The sequence below is a fragment of the Tiliqua scincoides genome, chromosome 3, assembly GCF_035046505.1.
Source record: "Tiliqua scincoides isolate rTilSci1 chromosome 3, rTilSci1.hap2, whole genome shotgun sequence".
NCBI lineage: Eukaryota > Metazoa > Chordata > Lepidosauria > Squamata > Scincidae > Tiliqua > Tiliqua scincoides.
The window spans coordinates 81,334,701-81,355,719 of NC_089823.1; the positions used below are offsets into that span (position 1 = coordinate 81,334,701).

Below are 21,019 nucleotides of genomic sequence, written 5' to 3' on the forward strand. Positions count from 1 at the left end.
CCAATGATGTGGGAGGGAATTTAGGTAGGATTGGGCTACCATATACTTTCCCTGCCTTAGGTATATGCATGATATTTTACTGCCCTTGCTTATTGGCTGGATCCTGCCAGGCTTTTGCTTCCCAAATGCCCATTTAGGCATCTATTTAGGACCATCTAATCCTGATGATGAATTTGTTGTATGTACAATGTTGTCTTGAGTCAGCTTGGAGCTGGACCATTACTTCCTGGAATGAGAAGTTCTGGCAATTGGCATATTCAATGTGAATTTCTTCTTGTTGGCACCTAGTTCACACTTCTAGTTGCTTTTTGCTAAGGAAAAAATACACAACCATTTCCAACTTTCATGATGGGCAAAAACAAAGCACTATAAAGTATATCTGTATTTTGTATTTATAATCTCATATTAATTAAATCCAGGGAAGCAAGTTCCAGGGAAAACGTACTCTCTTTGTGTGTTTCATTTGTAGTGGAAATAATGTACATTGTCAATCCTTTTTAGGTTAGGTTTCAAAATTGGAAAGGGCTTTCCAAGTCCTGCCAGGGCTTTGTTTGCATGAAGGGTCAGAATATTAGAAATGGAATAACAATATACGCACACACTGCTACGCCTATTTTACAAGTATGGTAGTGAATACTGAATAGAAATTGTTAATGTCAGTTGCCAGCTAGACGTATACAGCCTATCTACTCACCAGTTTTATGTGGTCAGGTTATTGTCACAACTAGAACAATAAAATTGAACAGTTTTATAGAACAATTAGACTAGTGAGTCCCCGGGCTTCACAAGTGTCTTTCCAATGCTTTTCCTTCAAAGCCCCATTATCAGCGGTGAAATCTGTCATTTCCCTAACATTTTTCCTATAAAAGTAATTGGGATGATTTTTCGCTGCTGATTAAATAATTCATGCCCAAACACATGAAAATTGTTTACACTGATTCATTGTAATCACCTCCTGTTTATCTGAGAACAGAGTTTTATTCGTAAAAATAGTTTTATTTCATTTTTTATGCAGATTTCACTTTATTTTGCAGGTACCATTTTGAAACACCTCTAGGCATCATATTACCTTTGATCATTCCCTTTCATCAGGTCTGCTGCACTTCAGGAATATTTTCCAACCTTCCTTCCAACCAAGAGGCAGATGGCACACAATAGTGCCACATTCTTCTGCTGCTATTTGCTATGGATTCCCCCCTGTAAATATTAGACTCTGCCTCAGTTCTGTACCCTGCGTGGATGTTCTAGATTTGTAAGGGGTCAGACCTCTCATGCATGTAGATGGCACTGTATTATTAATAATAGATACCTCTGGAATGCCTGCGGGCTGCACCTGCTTTCATTATTTCACTTATATCACCTTCCTAGTGCTCAGATTATCTAAACACTTCAGCAGCAAGTAAAATTTATAAAAAATGGAATAACTTGGAATAAAAACATATAATACTGCTTTTTGCCCTTTTCAATTTTGTTTTATTTACCAAAATTTGCAAAAAAAAAAAAAAAAAAAAGCCACCATTTTCAAACATCTCTAATAGTGCTAAGAGGCAGGGAAGGTGAGTGAATTCTGGAAAGACAGAATCTCATGCCCGTGTTGACAGACATTCTCCTATTTCATTTTGGAAAAAATGCTGGAGCTAATTTGGCTAACCTACTTTGTAGTGAAATGTAGTTGTAGCAGAAAATTTATCAAAATGTGAAATCTGAGTTACTCTGAATAACACAAAAATGATTCTGAGTATAATCTTGCTTAGGCTGAAATCCTAACCAGCTTTCCCGCACTGACACAACTGTGCCAAGGGAGCATGTGCTGAATCCTGCAGTTGGGTGGCACTCACAGAGGCAGTGGTAAGGGAATGTTTGTTCCTTTACCTCGGAGCTGCGTTACCTTTACCTCGGTGCTGGAAAACTGGTTAGGATTGTGCCTTTAATGCTGTTAAAACATGCATTCCACACAGCTTATTTTTAGGGGGGGGGGAGTGCATGTGTGTGTAAGTATAAACCTTTTGGCCTCTTTACATTTGATTCACCTTTTGTCTGAGTTCTGGCTGCCGCTGTGGTATATTCTTGCCTGTAGGGTGTGTGAGCAAGTCTTCTGGAATCCAGCATCAATATTGGCCTCAGCAAGCTGCTTTCAGAGCCTTTCCCCCAAACTGGATACTTTTCTTTGTGCACTGTGGCAGTCTACGTAGTGTTTCAGTACCTGGGAAGCCTGCACTATTCATATATAAGCGGGGCTAGAAAAAACAAGTTTGTGTCTAGACCTGCATCCTTCTTTGTGTGAGGGGATGAATTCCAGTTTTAAATGCTTGTGCTTCTCCCTGCTTTTGTTCAGCTGGCACACACAGAAATACCAAAGGACAAAGCAGGATGATACTGAAGTAAACAAGGTAAGTGTCATATACAGGAACTGTCTGAGATGACCTGATGCACTGTCCCTGCCAGCATGCATCCCCCCTAAAAAAAGAATTGTGTGCATGAACCTGCAGCTGCAACTTTGTTGTCCTCCCTGCCCACCTGGCAGCTTACTAAAGCAGCTGGGTGGGCACGGAGACGGAGGTGAGTTCCTTGACTATCAGCTCCACCACCACCTCCTTCCTGTTTGTTTTCAGACAGGATCAGAAGGGTGTAAGAGGAAGGAGCTGGAGCTGAAGTTGTAGGAGCAGAGCAGAAGTTGTGTGGGAGCTGGCTCTGCCTTGCCTTGCTTGTCCCCCCTTTGTCCACCTGGCTGCTTTCCAAAGCAACTTTTTTCTTCTTCTACTTTCTGCCAGTACTGCTGGAGGAAGAGGTGGGCTACTTCTGCCTGATCCTCTTTTCTCTCACAATGAGTGGGAAAATGGTCAGAAAACTGATTGAAGGGGGTCAGTGGGCAATGAACAAATATGGTGTGGGGGGGGGATCCCTCATCAGTGTGCTGCTTCCCCCACATCTGCCCTTTGAATCAGCCACTTCAGTCAGCCTTATAGCTACCCTGGCCCATATAGAACTGTTGTTTGGGAATAGAAGTGCCAGTCATTTCATGACAAAAGCACAACCTCTCTGAAATGTGGTTCATAATGGAAATTGAACTATTGCAATGAAACGTAGAGCAGACGGAACTCACTTGAAGCCGTTTCAGCGATGAGAGGAGGACGTAAGGTGATTTTCAAGGGTCAGTACAATAACAGAATGCACATCAGGAATACCATGCTTGACAGTAGTCTTGGGACCTAATCCTAAACCTGGCCAGTGCCAGTGTTGAGCCCTAGCACTGGCGCAGAGTGCTGTAAATGAACCATAAAGCATGTTTACATCACCCAGTGAGCAGGGAGTGTTGGAGCTGGGCTTGTGCTAGTCAGGCACCAGGCCCAGTGCCAGCAGGACGAGGACATGACACTGCCAGGGATAAGTTCAATCACTGGGTGGCGGTGCAGCTGCTGGGGGCTGGGGGAAGGCAGGAGGAGAGTGGGCAGAGGGGACAATCTCCGCTGGATCCTGAATTTCAAGTTGGGCCTGATATGGAGTTTCTTAACTCTGCGCTGGCAAAATAGCTGACACATTTTTGAGAAGCCCCATTGCAGGACTTGGGGCTTTCACTGGGAGAAGGGGATGAAAATCCTCTTCCCCCAAGGAGACCTTCGACTGCTTCCCAACTCCCGCTGGATACACAACAGAGGCTTTGGCATCACTGCTCCAGTGTGCTCCAGGAAGCTCAGGACTGGGCTGTTGGTCTTCTGTTAATTATTATCTTGACTATCAATGTCAATGTTTGCTGTAAATATATCTAACAAATCCACCAGCACAACACAGTAAAGCAGGGACCTTCAGGACAGTTGCCTCCGCAACAGAGATGCAGTCCCTTTTTCTGTTCTTTATGCAATGGGTGGGGAAGTCATTGTCACATTGCTTTCATTGGCTACGTGATGCTGAGAAGTGCTCAAATTCATAATGATAGACAAAGACCAATTGCAGCTATTAGCAAAGATGGCTAGGTAGTATCTGCTGATTTTGCGGTGCATGTAAATTGCTGGATGATGGGCATTAGAACTGGGCATTTGGGAGCCCTCTTAGGGCCCAATCCTATCCAGTTTTCCAGCACCAGTGCAGCCGTAACGCAGCCCCAAGGTAAGGCAATGAATGTTCCCATACCTTAAGGAGACCTCTGTAATTACCTCCCCACCACAGGATACAGTGCATGCCCCATTGGCATGGCTGCACCAGCACTGGAAAATTGGATAGGATTGGGCCCTTAGTTTTCTCTGCCATTGCAGAGTTTCTCAAGCATGCAAATCTGCTACCAATCTTACCCTCAAATCATACAGTACCGATATAAGAAATAACTTGAAAATGACCAGCAATTACCTAATTTCTGTTAGAAAGTTTTTCAAGCTCTGATGAGGGTTCCTATGATGTCAGGATACTTTAAGAAGCATGTATTTAAAGGAAAAGTGAAAAATCAGATACAACTAAGAGCCCAATCCTGTGCTTGGCGGCATGGCTCTGTGCCGCCGAGTGAGCCTCGCTGCCGGCTCCTGCCCATGCTAGCCCAGCGTCGGCTGGTGCTGGGCTAGCACAGGCAGTTGCCCAGCCACAGAGTTGCCCAGCTCTGCGGCTCAGCGGTCTCCTGGACTGCCGAGCCACAGCACGGTAAGCGGGGGCTGGGACCGGGGCAGGGAGCCTAGGAGGGGGCAGGCCAGCAGGGGTGGAGAGAGGGCGGGGGGAGGCATGATGCAGAGGCATGACGCTGGGAGGGGGGCAGGCTGGAGGCGTGCCTGGGGGAGGGAGACATGCGGGTCCGTGGAGCTCCGCTCTGCAGGATCCAAGGCGCTCACGGAGGGCTCCGCGCCCTCCATGAGCGCCTTTACCTTACCCATTGCGGGGCTGCTTCCCTTACCCGGGAGAAGGGGATGAAAGTCCCTTTCTCCAGAGGCTCCTCCTGCAGTAGCGCAGGATCCGGTGGCAGCTGTTCTTGGTGCCGCTGAGTCTGGGTGCCCCGGGCAGCTTAGGATTAGGCTGCCCGCTGTCTATCCCTAAAAAAGGCACCAAAGTGGATGCTATCCAATTATCAGGAAACAATAGACAATAGAGCAATTGCAAAGCATCTGTTGGTAAAGTTAAACCTGAGAAAAAAGATAGATTAGAAAATAAAGTTAACAGAAGGTGGCAGCATTGTATGTAGGGAGGAAATGGAAATAAATTAATATATAACAATTTATTATGAGTAATACTGCTTTAATCATAGAGGGGGTGTGTGTTTCAATAATGCACTTTTGTGGACTCATAATTTGGTATTAACATCAAAATAACAGGTGTTGAAAAATCATGTGTTAATGTGCATAGATTATTACTTCTCAGTGTGCATGAGTCATGTTTCAATTCTACTACATAATTAAGGTTGGTTCTATATAAATGTAGAAGTGTATCACTTGTGAAACTTGGGAAAGAATGGTGATAATTGAAATGTTCAGTTATGAGGTCTACTCCACTCATAGATGCTGTTTTAACCAGGTAGGAAAGATACTCTGTGTCTTTCTAGCATAACCAAGCTAAAACCAGCACTTTCTAAAAATCAGCAGCACAACATGGAAAGTTTTTCTTGATGATCAAAACCTAAAATTTTGGCAAAACAAAATGACCAGAAAATGAAAATCATTATAACATGTGGTCTTTCAGGAAAGACCGTAATGTGTTGGCTTTACTGAAATTATGCCATTTCAGGTTTCTGTAATGAGGACAAAGGGGTCTGGATCAGTGCAAAATTAATCATAAGGTATTAAGACCAGTTCTTGGTATCAGCAAGATTAAATTGCTGAGTACGAAGAGTACTTGGTTTTTATGTGTCTGGTTGTAACCACAAGAGGTAAAGTACTCCAGCCTTAATGGTGCCCTGATAAAGTTCTCCAAGAATGTGAAGATGGGATTAAACTTAATTTGCAGTAGTAGAATTCTCTGATGGTTTGCTCCTCTGCTTCATACAAGCAAAAAAAAAAAAAAAAAAAGTTGTTTAACATGATAATTTAGGCTTGCCATTTTTAATAAAGGTCCCTAGGATACCTCTTGATTTATTCTTCAGTGTCTGAAATGATAAAACACTTCATTTTTTAGCTTTGGTTTTGTTATGAGTCAGGGCCCAATCCTATCCATCTTTCCAGTGCTGATATAGTTATGCCAACAGGGCATGCTCTGCGTCTTGCAGTCGGGGGACAGTCATGGAGCCTTCCCCAAAGTAAGGGAATATTTGTTCCCTTACCATGGGGCTGCATCGGTGCTGGGAAGCTGGATAGAACTGGGCCCTTTGTGATACATTGTTGGATCTGGACATGGCTGAAATCTCAGCTAAGCCATGATTTATTTGGTGCCCTGGCCTGCCTCTGTCCTAGCTGAGTTCTGACCTCAACAGAATGTGGAAGTGCCACAGGAATCTGAGCAGTGGATTGAAAGTGAAGTCATCTTGTCAGTACAGTGAGACTGAATTACTTTGGGTAAAGGTAGCTAATTCAGCTTGCCCTGAGTTGTGCCGCAGGTGGCCCCGACCCCATGCTAGATACAGTGCAGGCCAGTCGGCCTGCCTGTACTAGCATGGGTTAGACTTGGGCTGTAAGATTTTTGGAATCTCTTCCATATAGGTTAATTCCATATAGGTCTCCTTTTAGTCCACTGTGTTCCTTCAGAACAAGGGACCCCACATTGACCTTGTGGCTTAGGAAACTTCTAAGTGGAGAATAGGCCTTGGCAGGAGTGAAAGAAGAGCAGATTCTGAAGCTGGGCCATGCTTCACAGGTTCTTCATTGGAAGTGTACTGTGGAAGCAATAATTGCCGTAAATACTTGAAATAGTACTTGAAATTGCATAGTACTTGAAATTTTTGCCAAGTAATCAAGCTCCAGTTATCACTTTGCCTTATCTCTGGGTCAATCAGAGGGCAGAGCCTTTCAACTCTGAAAAGTTTCCTTTCTTTCTCAAGCAGCAGGCAGACACCTCTCATTAGAAGCAATGCAGAGATAATTTGTTTCTACAGCAACTTCACTAGGAAATTCCAGCCAAAGTTAACCTTTTAATCTCCTTCCTTCTTTCCCTTTTGCAAATGCTGCTACAGCCTGGTTCTGCTTTGCAAATACAGTACTTGCAAAGCAGGTCTGTTTTTTTCAACACCAGGATGGGATCCTCCTTTCCATTTGAAACAAAGTCCCCGGCTACAATTCAGTGCACCATTATTTAAGAATAACACCCATGGAAAGCAGTGGGTCTACTTCTGAGTAAAAAGGGTTTCTCATCTCTCTGCTGTGAATTGAATTGCACACTCTCAGTTATGTGTTATGGGTTGCATGTTGTATGTAGTATGTAGAGCTTCTGGCTTAACACACCAGACACCTTAAAGGTGGATTTGATTCATGGATCTCCTGCAATGGTTCCCAACCTTTTTCACTTGCATATCCCTTGGCAGTCCATTTCCATAAATTGTACTCTTCATATTAGAAAAATGTTTGTAGTAATGCAAGCCCTCATCTCCCCTCTATGAAAGCCTAGACTTCATGTATTTATCACAGTGTTTTCTCTTTTTGTCTGTTTGAAGAACAGAAGACTCTGCCTTTGCACTGTTTTGCACCAGAAGTGTGCTGAGAAATTCTGGGTGATTGATCACTTTCCATATTATGTTTCAGCTTTTTTACTGTGCTGGTTTTCAATCACTGGTTCATAGATAAATTGATGACCAAAAACTAGCTATTGGTGGGGCTTTCACAGCCAGCTAGCTACCTCCCTTGTTACTCCTTGCAAGGCATTCTGGAGCGCAACCTGCCTTTTTTTTTATTCAATTCTTTTTCAAGTATCCCTAAAGGTCCTGTTGAGTGTCCCTGGGAGTACATGAATACCAGGTAGGAAACCACTGTTTTACTGTATGTTGTTTACAGTGCACTTATGTTGACTTATAGGCGAGTGTCCGAGGTGCTTGAAGTTCCTACTGTGATGCCCTGTTACTATCCCTTCTAGGTGTGTTCCAGGACCAGGAGCCTTCTAATTTCTGCCAGAGGCAGTTATAAAACAATGTGATATTAATTGAGTAAAGTGATCTAGTACAAGTGTTTTTTTTGTTGTTTTTTTGCTATGCTTTTGTTAGAATCCCCTTCTCTCTTCTGTGTTGGCTCAGGATAACTAGATATGATAGTACCATGATACTGGCCAAGATAAGAAGCAAGCTTGAGGAAGTGGTTGAAAAGACTTCCTGTTGCACTATAGACTCTTCAGATATGTTGTGTGCTGACAGCTTGTTCCTTTCTCTATGGTGGAAGATTTCTCCACAAACCAGTGGTGACTGGATTCAGACTGGCAGAACATCCCAAGTTGGAGCTAGGCCACAAAGGGAGAGATTGGCTAGTCTTTTCTCCCCTACACTATTTTCAAAGCAAAAATTGCCTCCCTGACAAGGTGGTTTGCCTTGCAAGCAGTGATTTGAGAAAAGTGCCATGGCCAAAGCATATCACCTTGCTAGGGAAGGACATTTTTGCATTTAAAACAGCATGGTGGGGGAAGTGATCTTCCTTGCATAGTCAGATCCTGACCAGGGTTGCCCTTCCTATTAGTCAGGTATGTTTTGTTTTTGAAAAAAGAGTCTCCAGATCGAAACACACTTAAATCCCATGAGTTTCCATGAACATCTGATGTGGCTCTCATGCACACTCTTTGATGATGGTGATTGTTGTATGCTGTCTGTTGTGGACATTTGTTGAAACAGGTATGGTATTTGTTGAGGCATAAGACCTCAATATTGTGTTTTCAATTCACATTAAATAAGAAAAGAAATAAAATACAGGTGGGGCCTCTGTATCCGCAGGGTATCTGTTCTTGGACCCCTGCGAACACTGAAAACTGCAGAAAAGCAAATCTGCGGTTTTGGCCCTTTAAACCCCCTGAAGGTTTCTGAAGCTCGCACTGGTCACATGTGTCTTCCCATGGACGCTGCAGGCTTCAGAATGGCCATTACGGCAAGAACAAAAAGCACTACTTCTGATTTCCCGAGAGAAACCAGAAGTGTCGTTTTTATGAATTTAAAGGCATTCTGAGGCCCAGAAAGGGCTTCCCAGGGCCTAATAATACCTTAGAAACCATGAAAACGTCACTTTTTTTCTCCACAAACCAACGGTGTATCTTTTAGTATCTTAGTACTAGCATCCTTTTTTTCACCATAACAGCCATTCTGAAGGCTGTAGAGGCCTTGGGCAGATGTATCCTCTGTGGCCTCCAGAAAGCCCTCTGGAGGTGACTGGAGCTCAACTCTGGTTGCCTTTGGAGGGTTCAGGTTGGGCCAAGTCTGGCTCAACATGGGTCCAGGAGTTGAAACTGAGGATGATAAAAAGTGGCAAAAGAGGTTAATCATATAGACCAGGGGTGTCCAAACTTTTTGGCAGGAAGGCCACATCATCTCTCTGACACTGTGTCAGGGGCAGAATTAAATTAAAATTCACATTTGAATAAATTTACATAAATGAATATATTAGAGATGGAACTTGTATGAATGAATGAAGGTCTTGCAATAGCTCAAGGCCTATAAAAATCCTTGCACAAAGCAAGGCTAGCCTTTCCTTCACTGCCACATCACAGATGTAAAACAGGAAGCAGTGGAGGGAACCCTTGTCCCACAGCTCATGCGAGAGGTCAAACAGTCATCTTCACACTGAGAGCAGTTGCATCAGGCCAGCATGGGCTCCAGCAAGTCTCCGGAGGGCCAGATGCTCATTGGAGACTGGGGGCTCCCCGCGGGCCAGATTGTGACTCCCCGAGGGCCGCAAGTGGCCCCCGGGCCAGGGTTTGGACACCCCTGATATAGACAATATGCCAATATGCAGCATGTGGGAAATAAGTAGGATGTGGGGGCTTACCACTAAATATATTTTTACGTATCTGCTGAGCTGAAGCTGGCTGGTGGAATTTCAAGGACCCTTCACTGGAGACTCATGACGAGGGCTGAGTTATCAGGGTGAATTCATTGCAAAGCCGGAGTATTCCAAAGGCAAAGAGGGGCTCCTAAACAGCAGTTCAAGCACATGCTAGGAGGGCTTGGGTAGAGCAGTGATGTGCTGTTCTGAAGAACAGGGAAGACCTAGAGCAAAGTCTGGGGGTTTCAGTTGGTTGATTGTGTATCACCAGACAAAAGAAGAGGATTCCGGGCTGAATCTCCTGGGACAGTTAAGATAAGGGTGTCTCTGGTTAAGACAAAAACCTAGACCGAGGAGAGGAATAATTTCCTGATTTAAACAAAAGACCTTATGCTTGACTCTCAACAGCCAAATCTATAATTCCTCCAGTGGTAAAATTTAGGGAATGAAGCATACAGAGGACTTTCCATGTCTAACTGGATTACAGATGGAAAAGCATTTATTCAAAAAGAACAAGGCCAATGCATTAGATGTGAGGATGCTTGTCTCTTCCTAAGTTTCATTTGTCTGGGGGTATTTCTTGCTTCTAGGCTTGACCAAACCTTAGCCAAGCGGAGCAGTCTCATGCCCACAGATTCATATCCGTGTATAAAGGGCATTCTGGGCTTACATGCTGCGTGCATGTATGTAACCATCTCAAAAATTGTAACCCAGTCCTCAAACAAAGTAGCTATTCTACATCAGTTAATATTAGTCATGACAGAACTTCTGAATGCATGAATCTTGAGGGAGCAGGAAAAGTCCTGCAGGATGAAACTCTTCTCTTTATGGAGAGAGAACAAGCAGAACAAAATGCACTGAAAGCAGCTATACTAGTTTCAAGACAAACTCAAAATTATGTGGGAAAGGGAAAACACTTTTTTGCATGAAATGAATACTGTGTATATTTACTCGAGGCTTAGGGGAATAGCTTATATGACTGGCCTGGCTCCACAAACTCCAAGATGTCTGGCTGGGGAAACTTCAGATTCGAAGTGGTCTGCAACCTGTTTAATCTATTCTGGGCCAGGTTATCCAGCCATCTTGGTCTGTAAGAAGAGTAGCATTCTTTCCAGGATGGTGGCACTGGGAGTGATTTATTTTCCTAGCATTTAGAGTTAGCTCATTTATTTAAAACTCATCAGCACTGAGGTTCTAGTCTAAGATGGGTTGCATAAACAAAAAGCAATACAAAATGGATTCAGCTAAGCTACAGCTAGCCTTAGGATGGTCGTTGTCTGTCCTCGAACATCTGGGATTTAAACGTCAGTTTTATAAACAAAACAAAACCTCCTGCATGATGATGGAGCCTCTTCTGCACTTTCTCTGTGGTTGTTCAAATAGATTGCCTTTAAACACTTTGCTAATTGCATGGATAAGTGACCCTGCTCATGGAGCATACTATATGTTGACAGAGTGCATTACTTCATTTTGCCTTGTTGGCAACTTGAGATCTTAAGAAAACAATACTGAGGTTACTCTCATTTTGCACTGCTATCCTTGGAATGCTGCTTGGATTTTCATTTAACTCTGTCACTGCACGATGCTCACATCAAGGTTGTTTTTCAGAGGAAGTAAAATATCTGAAACAGAAAATATGATCACAATTTTCTTTTCCTCCCCAAAAAGAAAACACCTTTGGTGCTTTTTTAAAATAGCTTAATTCGTTGTTTTAATGGAAATAGTGAACAAGAAAGAGAGTAACCCCCTCTGGTGTCTTACAGCTGTTGCAGAAAGCAGTGTTTTTATAAAGTTTCAGCAAGTGAATATAAGCTTCATTTATAAACAAGGCAGCTCTCAGGATTCTGGGCCCAATCCTATCCAACTTTCTAGCACCAGTGCAGTCACAATGCAGCCCCAGGGTAAGGGAACTAATGTTTCCCTACCTTGAGGAGGCCTCTGTGACTGCCTCCCCACCACAAGATGTAGCACACAACCCATTGGCACAGCTGCACCGGCACAGGACTATTGGACAGGATTTGACCCACAGTCTGGCAATCTGTCTGTGTTTTGGCTTTGCCTGAACACAAACATTACTCTCCAAAATTTTCCCTTGAGCATATTAATCACAAAGGAGCAGGGACGTGAAGAAATCCAAGCCAGTGGAAGCTAGCTTCTTCCTCACATTCTTAAAGCTGACCTGTGATCGGAGTGTCAAGATTTCTTAATAATTTTTCCACTGTTTCTCTTCAGTTCTTTATAAATCCCTTTGCCAGTAATGATTCCCTAAAGCTCAATTCCCCCATTGTTGTCAGTAAAATAGTTAATGCTTGTTGCAAACATAGCAGTTCCCATTGAGGTTGTTTATTCATTTAACTCCAATTAATGCGTACATGGCTTGGGCAGAAGTGAGTCCTGGTGGATCGCATCCTGTGTTTTTACACAACCAAAGACCTTTCAGCAATTAAGATAGTGTGAAGGCCACTGTGTAGAGTTTGGAATTCTATTAATGATTAACCAGTGAGATCATGCTTTAGAACAGAAATAACACTTTCCATACTTTTTACTAAATTACTCTTAATTGTGGAGAAATCACAGATGAGCGTGGCACTTAACTAGACCTCTAGGAGAGGATTCATGCTGTTACTAGTGATCGTCTATTTTGTGATAGTTTTAGTTTTGTAAAAGACTACCTTGGAAAAGTTACAGATAATGTCCTTGGAAAATGCTCAGTTACTGGACCACAGACATATCTATAGTTATTTTAATTCATAATGACTGCATTTTGTCAATTTCAGTTGATTTAGTTGCCCTGTTTCATGAGTCTCTGCTCTGAGGATAGGTTATTTTATATCATTGGATCTTGCCTTTTTGATTGGACAGGGATCTGGTTTCTCACTCTCTGTAAAGTGCTATGCGCATGGACAATGCTATATAAATAGTAGTAGTATTAATATAACATGAAGAGTCCCTGATCCATACATATACATGATTGATATCCAGCACCATCCATTTAATGTAGCGGAAGAATCATGCTGTTGTCTATGAAGGCACACAATTATGGGCGCAATCCTAACCAACTTTCCAGCACTGACATAGCTGTGCCAATGTGGTGTGCACTGCATTCTGCAGTGGGAGGTAGTCAAGGGGGGGGCCTCCTCAAGGTAAGGGCATGTTTGTTACCTTACCTTGGGCCTTCATTGCGACTAGGTCAGTGCTGGTTAGGATTGCGCCCTAAGTGTGTTAGGGTCCAATCCTATACTCCCTTAGTGCTGACGCTAAACACATTTATGGCACCATGGCAGGAGGGAACGCTGGCACTGGGCCCAATGCTGGGTGGAGGATGCTGTGCAGCCACCAGAGCAAAGTAAGAGCATTGAGAAGTGGTGCGGCCTTTTGGGGTAGGGGGAGAAACCAGCCCATGAGGGGGTGGGACTGGAGGAGGCCTCTTTTGCCAGATCCTATCCTCTGTGTTGGGCTGAAAAGCACAACATGAAAGTTCTCAAGTCTGCACTGGCAAAATAGCCAGTACAAACTTGAGAAGCCCCATTATGCTGCTTGTGTACTTACTCGGGGGTAGGGAACCTCTGGTGGCTTCCTAACACCCACGGGATACAGTGGTCGCCATTTTGCTGTTCCTCCGGGCACCGAGAAGGATAGGATTGGGCTGCTTGTCATGTTGATAGACTGTTTGCTTCAGTAGTCTAATAAGGTTCTTAATCTAGAATTAGTCCAGAAACTGTTAATATCAAACTTTAGTCACTGTTAATTCATTTCTAGCATTTACTAAGCAATGCTTTTGTTCAGTACGTCCTATAGAAGCCAACTGAATATGTTGCTTTCAATATCCCTGTATGCTGCTGGGATGTTTCTCGCTGTACTTTCTGTTACCAAACATTGTACAAGGCTTTTTTTGCAGTCATCAGGGATTGGGGTCTTCTACAGCTCAGAAAGGTTAATACATCGTCTTCAGCAGAAAGAGTAGCTACAAGCTCTATTTATGCAGTACTTTGTCTTGGGAAACATTGGCTTTGTTTATACATTCCTTTAGAAGCAGCTTTTGTTTTACAAACAGAAAGATCATGGATGAGCAGGAAAACAGAGGAGCTGAGTCAATCTGTTTCAGAACTATTACTATTTGTTACTTATATAGCACATACAGTATGGAAAGTGCACAACACTTTTGTATCATGTCCTCAACCATTTTGTGTGCAGGCCATATTATTCTCACTTAACACATGGAGAACAGATGCTAATGTGTGGCAGACAAACTTAACTTCAGCCATGAGTTAACTCTCTGCCTGCTTGCAAATCTGCCTCAGTAGGACAACCTGAGGCTGAGACAACACTTTGTAAGTTCTCTCTTCTTTGAAGAGAAGCCTACCTCTCAAAATGGAGAGGTTTTTGAATAGTTATAATATAGTATGATAATATTTTTAAAGGCAGAGACCTTAAAACATGCAAGTAAGAATGCTTTCTTGTTCACTAACAGAATCTAAAGATTGCGTCGTACATTGCAGAAGACAAATATGTTTTCCTAAAGATGCGTATGTTACCCTGATCAGCTGCAGACTTCTTGCCATTTTACTGTGTTGCCACCATGTGTATAGACTAAAAATAGAATTTATAAAGCAGTCCAGGATCTCTCTCTCCCCCTCATATAATCAAAGCCACAATTCATCACACTTTATAAAAGAATATGTATCTTATCCCAAACCATCACTGCTCTCTCTCCCCCCAGCTCCAAGTTTGGAGCTGCAGTGGTAGAAGGGGAGTATCCCTGCTGCTGAGCTTCTGAGATGGTCAGATGTCCAGGTCAAGTATGAGCGGAGACTGCCCTGCTTGTAACTCCAAATCCAAATCTAAGAAAGGAACTGATACTGATCTTGTGCAGAAGTGCAGCATACGGGCTAGGAACAACAGCACAACCCTTTTTGTGCCTACTTGAAAGCATGTTCCACAGAGAATAAAAGGAATTATTCTCAAGTAACACAAGAACATAAGCCCCATTGAACACACTGAAACCTGTATCTAAGTACAGTGTTTATCTGTGGACTTGAGCATCCAAAGATGCCAAGTCTGGGCCTCAGAGGGCCTCTTCTCCTTCCTCAGGAGAGGCCTCCTGAGGAAGCTGGGAAGCTGATGTGACCTGGGGGGGCTGGGTGCAGCTTCCAGATGAGTAATTGTGGCACCTGTGGATTCCATTCTGAGGATTTTAATCTGTGGGGGAGGTCCTGGTACAGATCCCGAGGGCCCACTGTAGTCATGCATAGAATTGCATTGAAGTGGGGGGGGGGGGTCCAGGAAAAAGGTCTGACTCTTGCCCTCTGTGCTAGCAACTCTTACATTAGTTTGTAAACTTCAGCTTAGGTGGATTGAGATCTTGCTCATAGCATACCCTATAGCTCAGTCCTATGCATATTGACTTAGATCAGTGGTTCTCAAACTTTTAGCATTGGGACCCACTTTTTAGATTGAGAATCTGTCAGGGCCCACTGGAAGTGATGTCATGACCAGAAGTGACATCATCAAGCAGGAAAATTTTTAACAATCCTAGACTGCAAGCCTACCTACACTTACCTAGGAGTAAGTCCCATTTACTTTCATTGTTAAAAGCATATACATAGTATCCTGTTCGAAGTACAGATCTGTCACATTTCCCCAAATACAATCACATACCATGGCAGCATCAAGTCTATGATATTAAAAATAAAATACTGAAATGAATGGGGACCCACCTGTAATTGACTCACAACCCACCTAGTGGGTTCCAACCCAGTCTGAGAAACACTGACTTAGATGTGAAGTCCTGTTGAGTTTAGTGGGACCTACTCCCAGAGTAGTGTGTATAGAATTGCAGCTTGAGTTCTCTTTCATAAAAACCAACTTAACAATAGCATTAAAAAAAAAAACTATAAATAGTGCACAGGGGTGGAAATGTGCAGTCAGACTGCAAACCACATTAGGGGCTAGGTGCTCAAGCTTCTCAACCCTTGGCTCTTAGCCATTTTATGCAGCTCCCACCAGCACCATTTGTGTTGTCCAAGTCCAAGTTACACATTTCTTGCACATATGATTTTACTCAAAGATATTATACCAGATAATTTTACTCAAAGAGATTATACTAGATCTGAAACACCTTGCCACTTTAATTCTCAGTGGTGTGACTTCTCAAAATGAAAAGCAGTAGGTCGGTCTGACAACTTTCTCTGCTGCCTTAAGTCATGCGGGGTACAGGTAGGCTCCTATATCGGGGAGGGGGGAGTTCTTTTCCTGGCCCCCTGTGGATACAGAAACTGTGGATGCAGGGGACTCTTGTATACAATTAATAGAAGCCCCTCACAGCCGTTACAATACTTTTGTTTTTCATCTGTAACGATGGCAGCACAGGTATTTTTGCTTAAACGGAAGAATGTGACTACGGGCACAGAGCAGGCAGGCTAGAGGGAGACTAACAAACATTATCAGGAAGCAGCTGCTTACATTTGTTAGTCTCCCTCTAGCCTACCCGCTCTGTGCCCGTAGTCACATTCTTCCGTTTAAGAAATAATTCTTCAGTTTAAGCAAGGAAGTTTATTAGTTTAAAAAAAAACACCTGTGCTGGCATCACTATGGATGAAAAAACAAAAGTCTTGTAATGGGCACAGGGTGAGTGTGCGAGTCCCCCCATATCCGTGGATAATTGAAACTGTGGATACTGGATCTGTGGATTCAGGGCCCACCTATATAAATTTTTCATATATAAATAAGACAGTATGGAAGTAGTCAGAACTGAGAATGGAGAGTTGATGGCACCTGAAGTGTTCTGCCTTGAATTAAACTTCTCTGCTGTGTGTAATGATAACTGCGCAATTTTTTTAAAACCACTCTAGTTTCTAACTTTAAAATGTAAGAGTTACTCAAGTCTGAAACTATGGTTTGAGTTATCTAATTACTTCCCAAGCCTGGAAGACACAGAGCTCAGTTTCATAAGATCTGCTCCATTGTTACCAATTCTGCAGTGACAGGTGAGAAAGATGAAAGTGAGTCTGCTCCTATATTTCTAATTGGTTGTGGTTGGAGAGTGGTCTTGTTGATTTGAATCTGCAGTGCTTGTGAGCTGTTGGACAGCACAAAGTCATAGTAACTATGTTTAGTTTAATCAGCTTGGTCAGCTGAAAATAATTGCTCCTCTGGAAGTATGATTTCCATAAAGTGAACATTTTATTCCAAACTGAGTTGGAAAATTGCCCACTGGAAAAATTATACAAGTGCAGCCTTAGATCTGCTGCTTCAAATGTTCAGGGAAGTATTCTTGATATGATTCCAGTCTATAGCATTGTCTTAAGGAAGATGAGAAATAGATTTTCCAGAGACTTATATCTGAGACCTAAGCTATCTGTTAGGTTTACAAGATCTGTAGTCAGTCTTGTAGCTTACAAGATTTTTGAGGGAACCCTGCAGTAAATGGCACTTTAAGAGTTAATTAGCTGACCCAGGAGAGTGATTTGCAGAGGTAAACTGTTAAATACTCCCTAGTCCAGTGCTATGACCCCAATCCAAGCCTTGGTCCCCACTCATGAGTAAAGGTAAAAGTTCAAGTACATGTCATCTATAGTGGATATAACATGTATTTTGGGTCTGAGATCTCCAGTGATGTGTGCAGCTGGAAGATTTTGGGAAAACTTTCATTGAAACCTTAAATGAATTGAGTTGGCAAAAAACAAATATTATCTATGTGAAAATGTAAAGATAGCACAAAACATTTGTCCAAAATACCTTTACTCATGGCTTTCCATTGTACAAGGAACTAGACCCACTGATTTCCTTTCCAGTTTGGAACAGAATGAAGCTTATGTCCATTCCTTCCTTGTATAAACAGTCTGGTACCTAGATGGCATCAGAACTGTCCCTTGTAGACAGCTCTCCTGTGTTTTCTCATTGCTGTATATCTCATATGAAGTACTTCCGTCTTCCACCTGTAGCAGATTAATGGAACATTTTTGCAGGTATTACTTCTGCAACTTGTTTCGGTTAGCAAGTTAAAGGTTGTTAGAAAGCACACCCTGCCTCTGTATTAATTCTTCCATATGATGCTAAAATAGCTTTTCCATGTCCCCTTTGTGCTTAACAAAATAAAAATACCAACACATTACTATCCTAGTGCAGAGAGCTAAAAAAGGCAGCAGCAGCAAGAAAACCTACCCAACCAGCCTCTTTATGAACAACTCAGACTGGAATTGATCATTTACAACTAGAAAAAAGTTTTCACTATCGTCAGCACTAACCAATCTGGGTCATTTCTTCATTAGCAACTATGAAACTGAAACAAGCAGTAGGATTGTGCAGCTCCTTAGAGGAAAATAAATCTGTTACCTTTAAAACTCAAAGCTGTTTCAGGGCTTGCTTCCTACATGTTGTTGCTTTCCCCTCAGTGTGAATATACATGATCCAGCGCCTGTAAGCGGCCTTAATATAACTACTACTGTCTGTTGAGCACTCTTGGGTGTTGCTTAGTACAGTGAACTAGGAAAAGAGAGAAGCTGCAGTTCAGCTCTCTGCATAGGGGAATGATTTTGTGTGTCAATTCCAAACCCACAAAAAGGTTGTATGAACAGACTTCATGTACAGCTTGTGTCAGATTTCTGTTTGTCTTCCATTGATTGATTAAAGTAGCTCACGTTGAAGCCTATGTACTTTTAAGTGTACATAGGGAGGAAAGTGCTAGAGCTCAGTACTTGCTTATGTTGCCTAGGATTTGGATCAGTTTATTTTTAAAACTTCTGTCCCACTTCTTCCTTCCCCCTGAAAGGAGGAGTCCAAAGCAGTTAATAAACAATTTTAAATACATACAGTGGCGTAGCTAATGATCGTGTAGCCCGGTGCTAAGCTCAAAGTGTTGCCCTGGAAGTGATGTCACAACCGGAAGTGACATCATGCCTAGGCTTTTAGAAAAGTGAAAATTGGGAGGAACCCACCTCCTCCCTCCAGCAGTTTGCCACCCACTTGCTCTGCTGCCTCCCCCCAGTTAGTGGCATAGCTAAGCCATCTATCTGCTACCTGGGGGTCAAAGAAGATTTGTAGCCCCCCCAGACAAAATCAAATTTAATTAAGTAAATAAATAAAAAGTGTGCCCCTGATTGGTTCAAGACACTGTCATGATAACATGTCATTGCACCATGTCAATAAAATAATAACATTTCATTGGCACTCAGACTCATAGGTCAGTTTTGAGATAAGAAAATCCACTTTGTTCCATAAGGCAGTTGTGTTTTCATTTTCTGGTTAATTGGCCATAACTTTGGACAGAATACAGATATTCCAGTGCAGTTTGTTTCATTGCATTCTGCATTAAATTACCTTTCCAATAATATGTAACATGATGGTATTCATACATACCAAGATTTTCACAATTTTGGTCACGAGTGTCAAGTTCAGCTTGTTGCCCCCCTAAAGCTTGATGCCCGGTGCAACTGCTACCCCCTGCACCCCCTTAGCTACACCACTGAATACATGTGTAATACACCAAAAGCCAAATAAAGCATCAATATGAAGCAGTTCAGCAGCAAAGAGCAAACCTCTAAGAACAGAGAAAACACAAACACACTATGCACACCGCAGGATTAAAGAGCTTGCCAAAATAAGAACTATTTTTTGTGTGCTGCGGCAACACCAGCAAAGGGGGCTGCTCTGAACTTGACTGACAGGCTGTTCTATAGGCTGGGTGCCACCAAGGAGAAGGCCCCTCTTGAGCTTCACCACCAGTTAAGCTTCAAGTTGGCAGAACACAGAAAAGTTGTTTGCAGGAGTGCATGCTGCTGATCTCCAATGTTCAAATCTAGTGTAATTTTCAATAAAAAAATTAAAGACACTCCAGTTTGCTGCATAGGATTGCAGCCTTACTCTAGAACAGGGGTCTCCAAACTTTTTGGCCATAGGGCTGCATGAAATATCTGGCGAAGTGTTGAGGGCCAAAAAAAAATTTAAATATAAAATTTAAATAAATAAGAGATGGAACTTAGATGAATGGATAAATGAATGAGTGGGCCTATTCACTCAGCCTCTCTGGCCCTCAGAACACCCTCCAGATGCAATCAGAGCACAGCTCTGGTCATGTTCAATTGAGTGGGCCAGAGGCTTTCAGGGGCAAGAGGCTGGCCGCTGGCTGGACAGAGGCTCCTTGCGGGCCACATCTGGCCCCCGGGCTGGAGTTTGGAGACCCCTGCTCTAGACCTTAGGGACTGAGTAGCAAGAAGAGGTGCCAGCTGGCCTCCAGTTCAACAAGAACTGTAGTGAATGCCATAGCTGGTGCTTCCTGAATCCTGCTCACTTCCCAGAGCCTGGGCTATTCCTGGCCAAGAAGCCATCCCCTCAGTACCACTTTCTGAAACCTACCTTGCAGAAAGGAGCGGAAGCCCTGCAAACCAGGACCCTATCAGGACAGAAAGTACTTTTCACTTTGAAAGTCAAATCTATACTCTAGCACTGAAATGTTGTATCTGGAAAATACAAAGTGTGTGTGGTCTGAAAACAGCTTCAGGCTTTAAGGCACCAATCCTATGCACACTTACCTAGGAATAAGTCCAGCTGCACAGCTTGGTGCTTCTGAGTATGGCAGGGCAGGGTGGCCAGTTATCATAACTGCAAAAGAGGACAAGGCACCCCAAAATGTAGGACATCCAAGAAAAATGAAGGACAACCAAGACCACACTAAAAACATTCATGTATATTGATTTCATGGGGTTAATTTAAACACTAGATTACTTATTACATTTAAAACTACATTACATATAATTTATTAATTCCAAGAAGGCTATCCACTGCCTGCTCACAGGGAAATGGAGGGCATGTAAGTTATTTTCCAGGACATGAGGCTAAAAAAAGAGGATATGCCCTGGAAAAAGAGGACATCTGGTTGTCCTGGGTAGTGGTGCACTGGAGGCTAAGCACAGGCAAACTTCATATATGAACACGTATAACAAACATGCACAGTCTGAAATCTTAAGCTTAATGCAACACTCCAGTGTATGCAATGGGGGTGAAAGCTGAATACTTCTAGTTTGCCAATGAGAGTAAGCATGTTGTGGGGGGGCCGGCTCTGCTTGCCCCCCACATCAGTAGCAGGGCTCTGTTTGGCATGGAAACCACCAGTGCTCGGTCCTCTTCCTTCGCCAGCGCTGCTGCTGCGTCCAACAGGTGCGTCGGGGAGC

The 21,019-nt window shown here is 43.0% G+C and overlaps 1 protein-coding gene across 2 annotated transcripts in view; it reads left to right on the top strand.

The window, feature by feature from the left end:
- Window positions 1–21,019, top strand: part of ARHGAP6 (Rho GTPase activating protein 6) — a 283,141-nt gene that overhangs the window by 95,683 nt on the left and 166,439 nt on the right. The window lies entirely within an intron of this gene.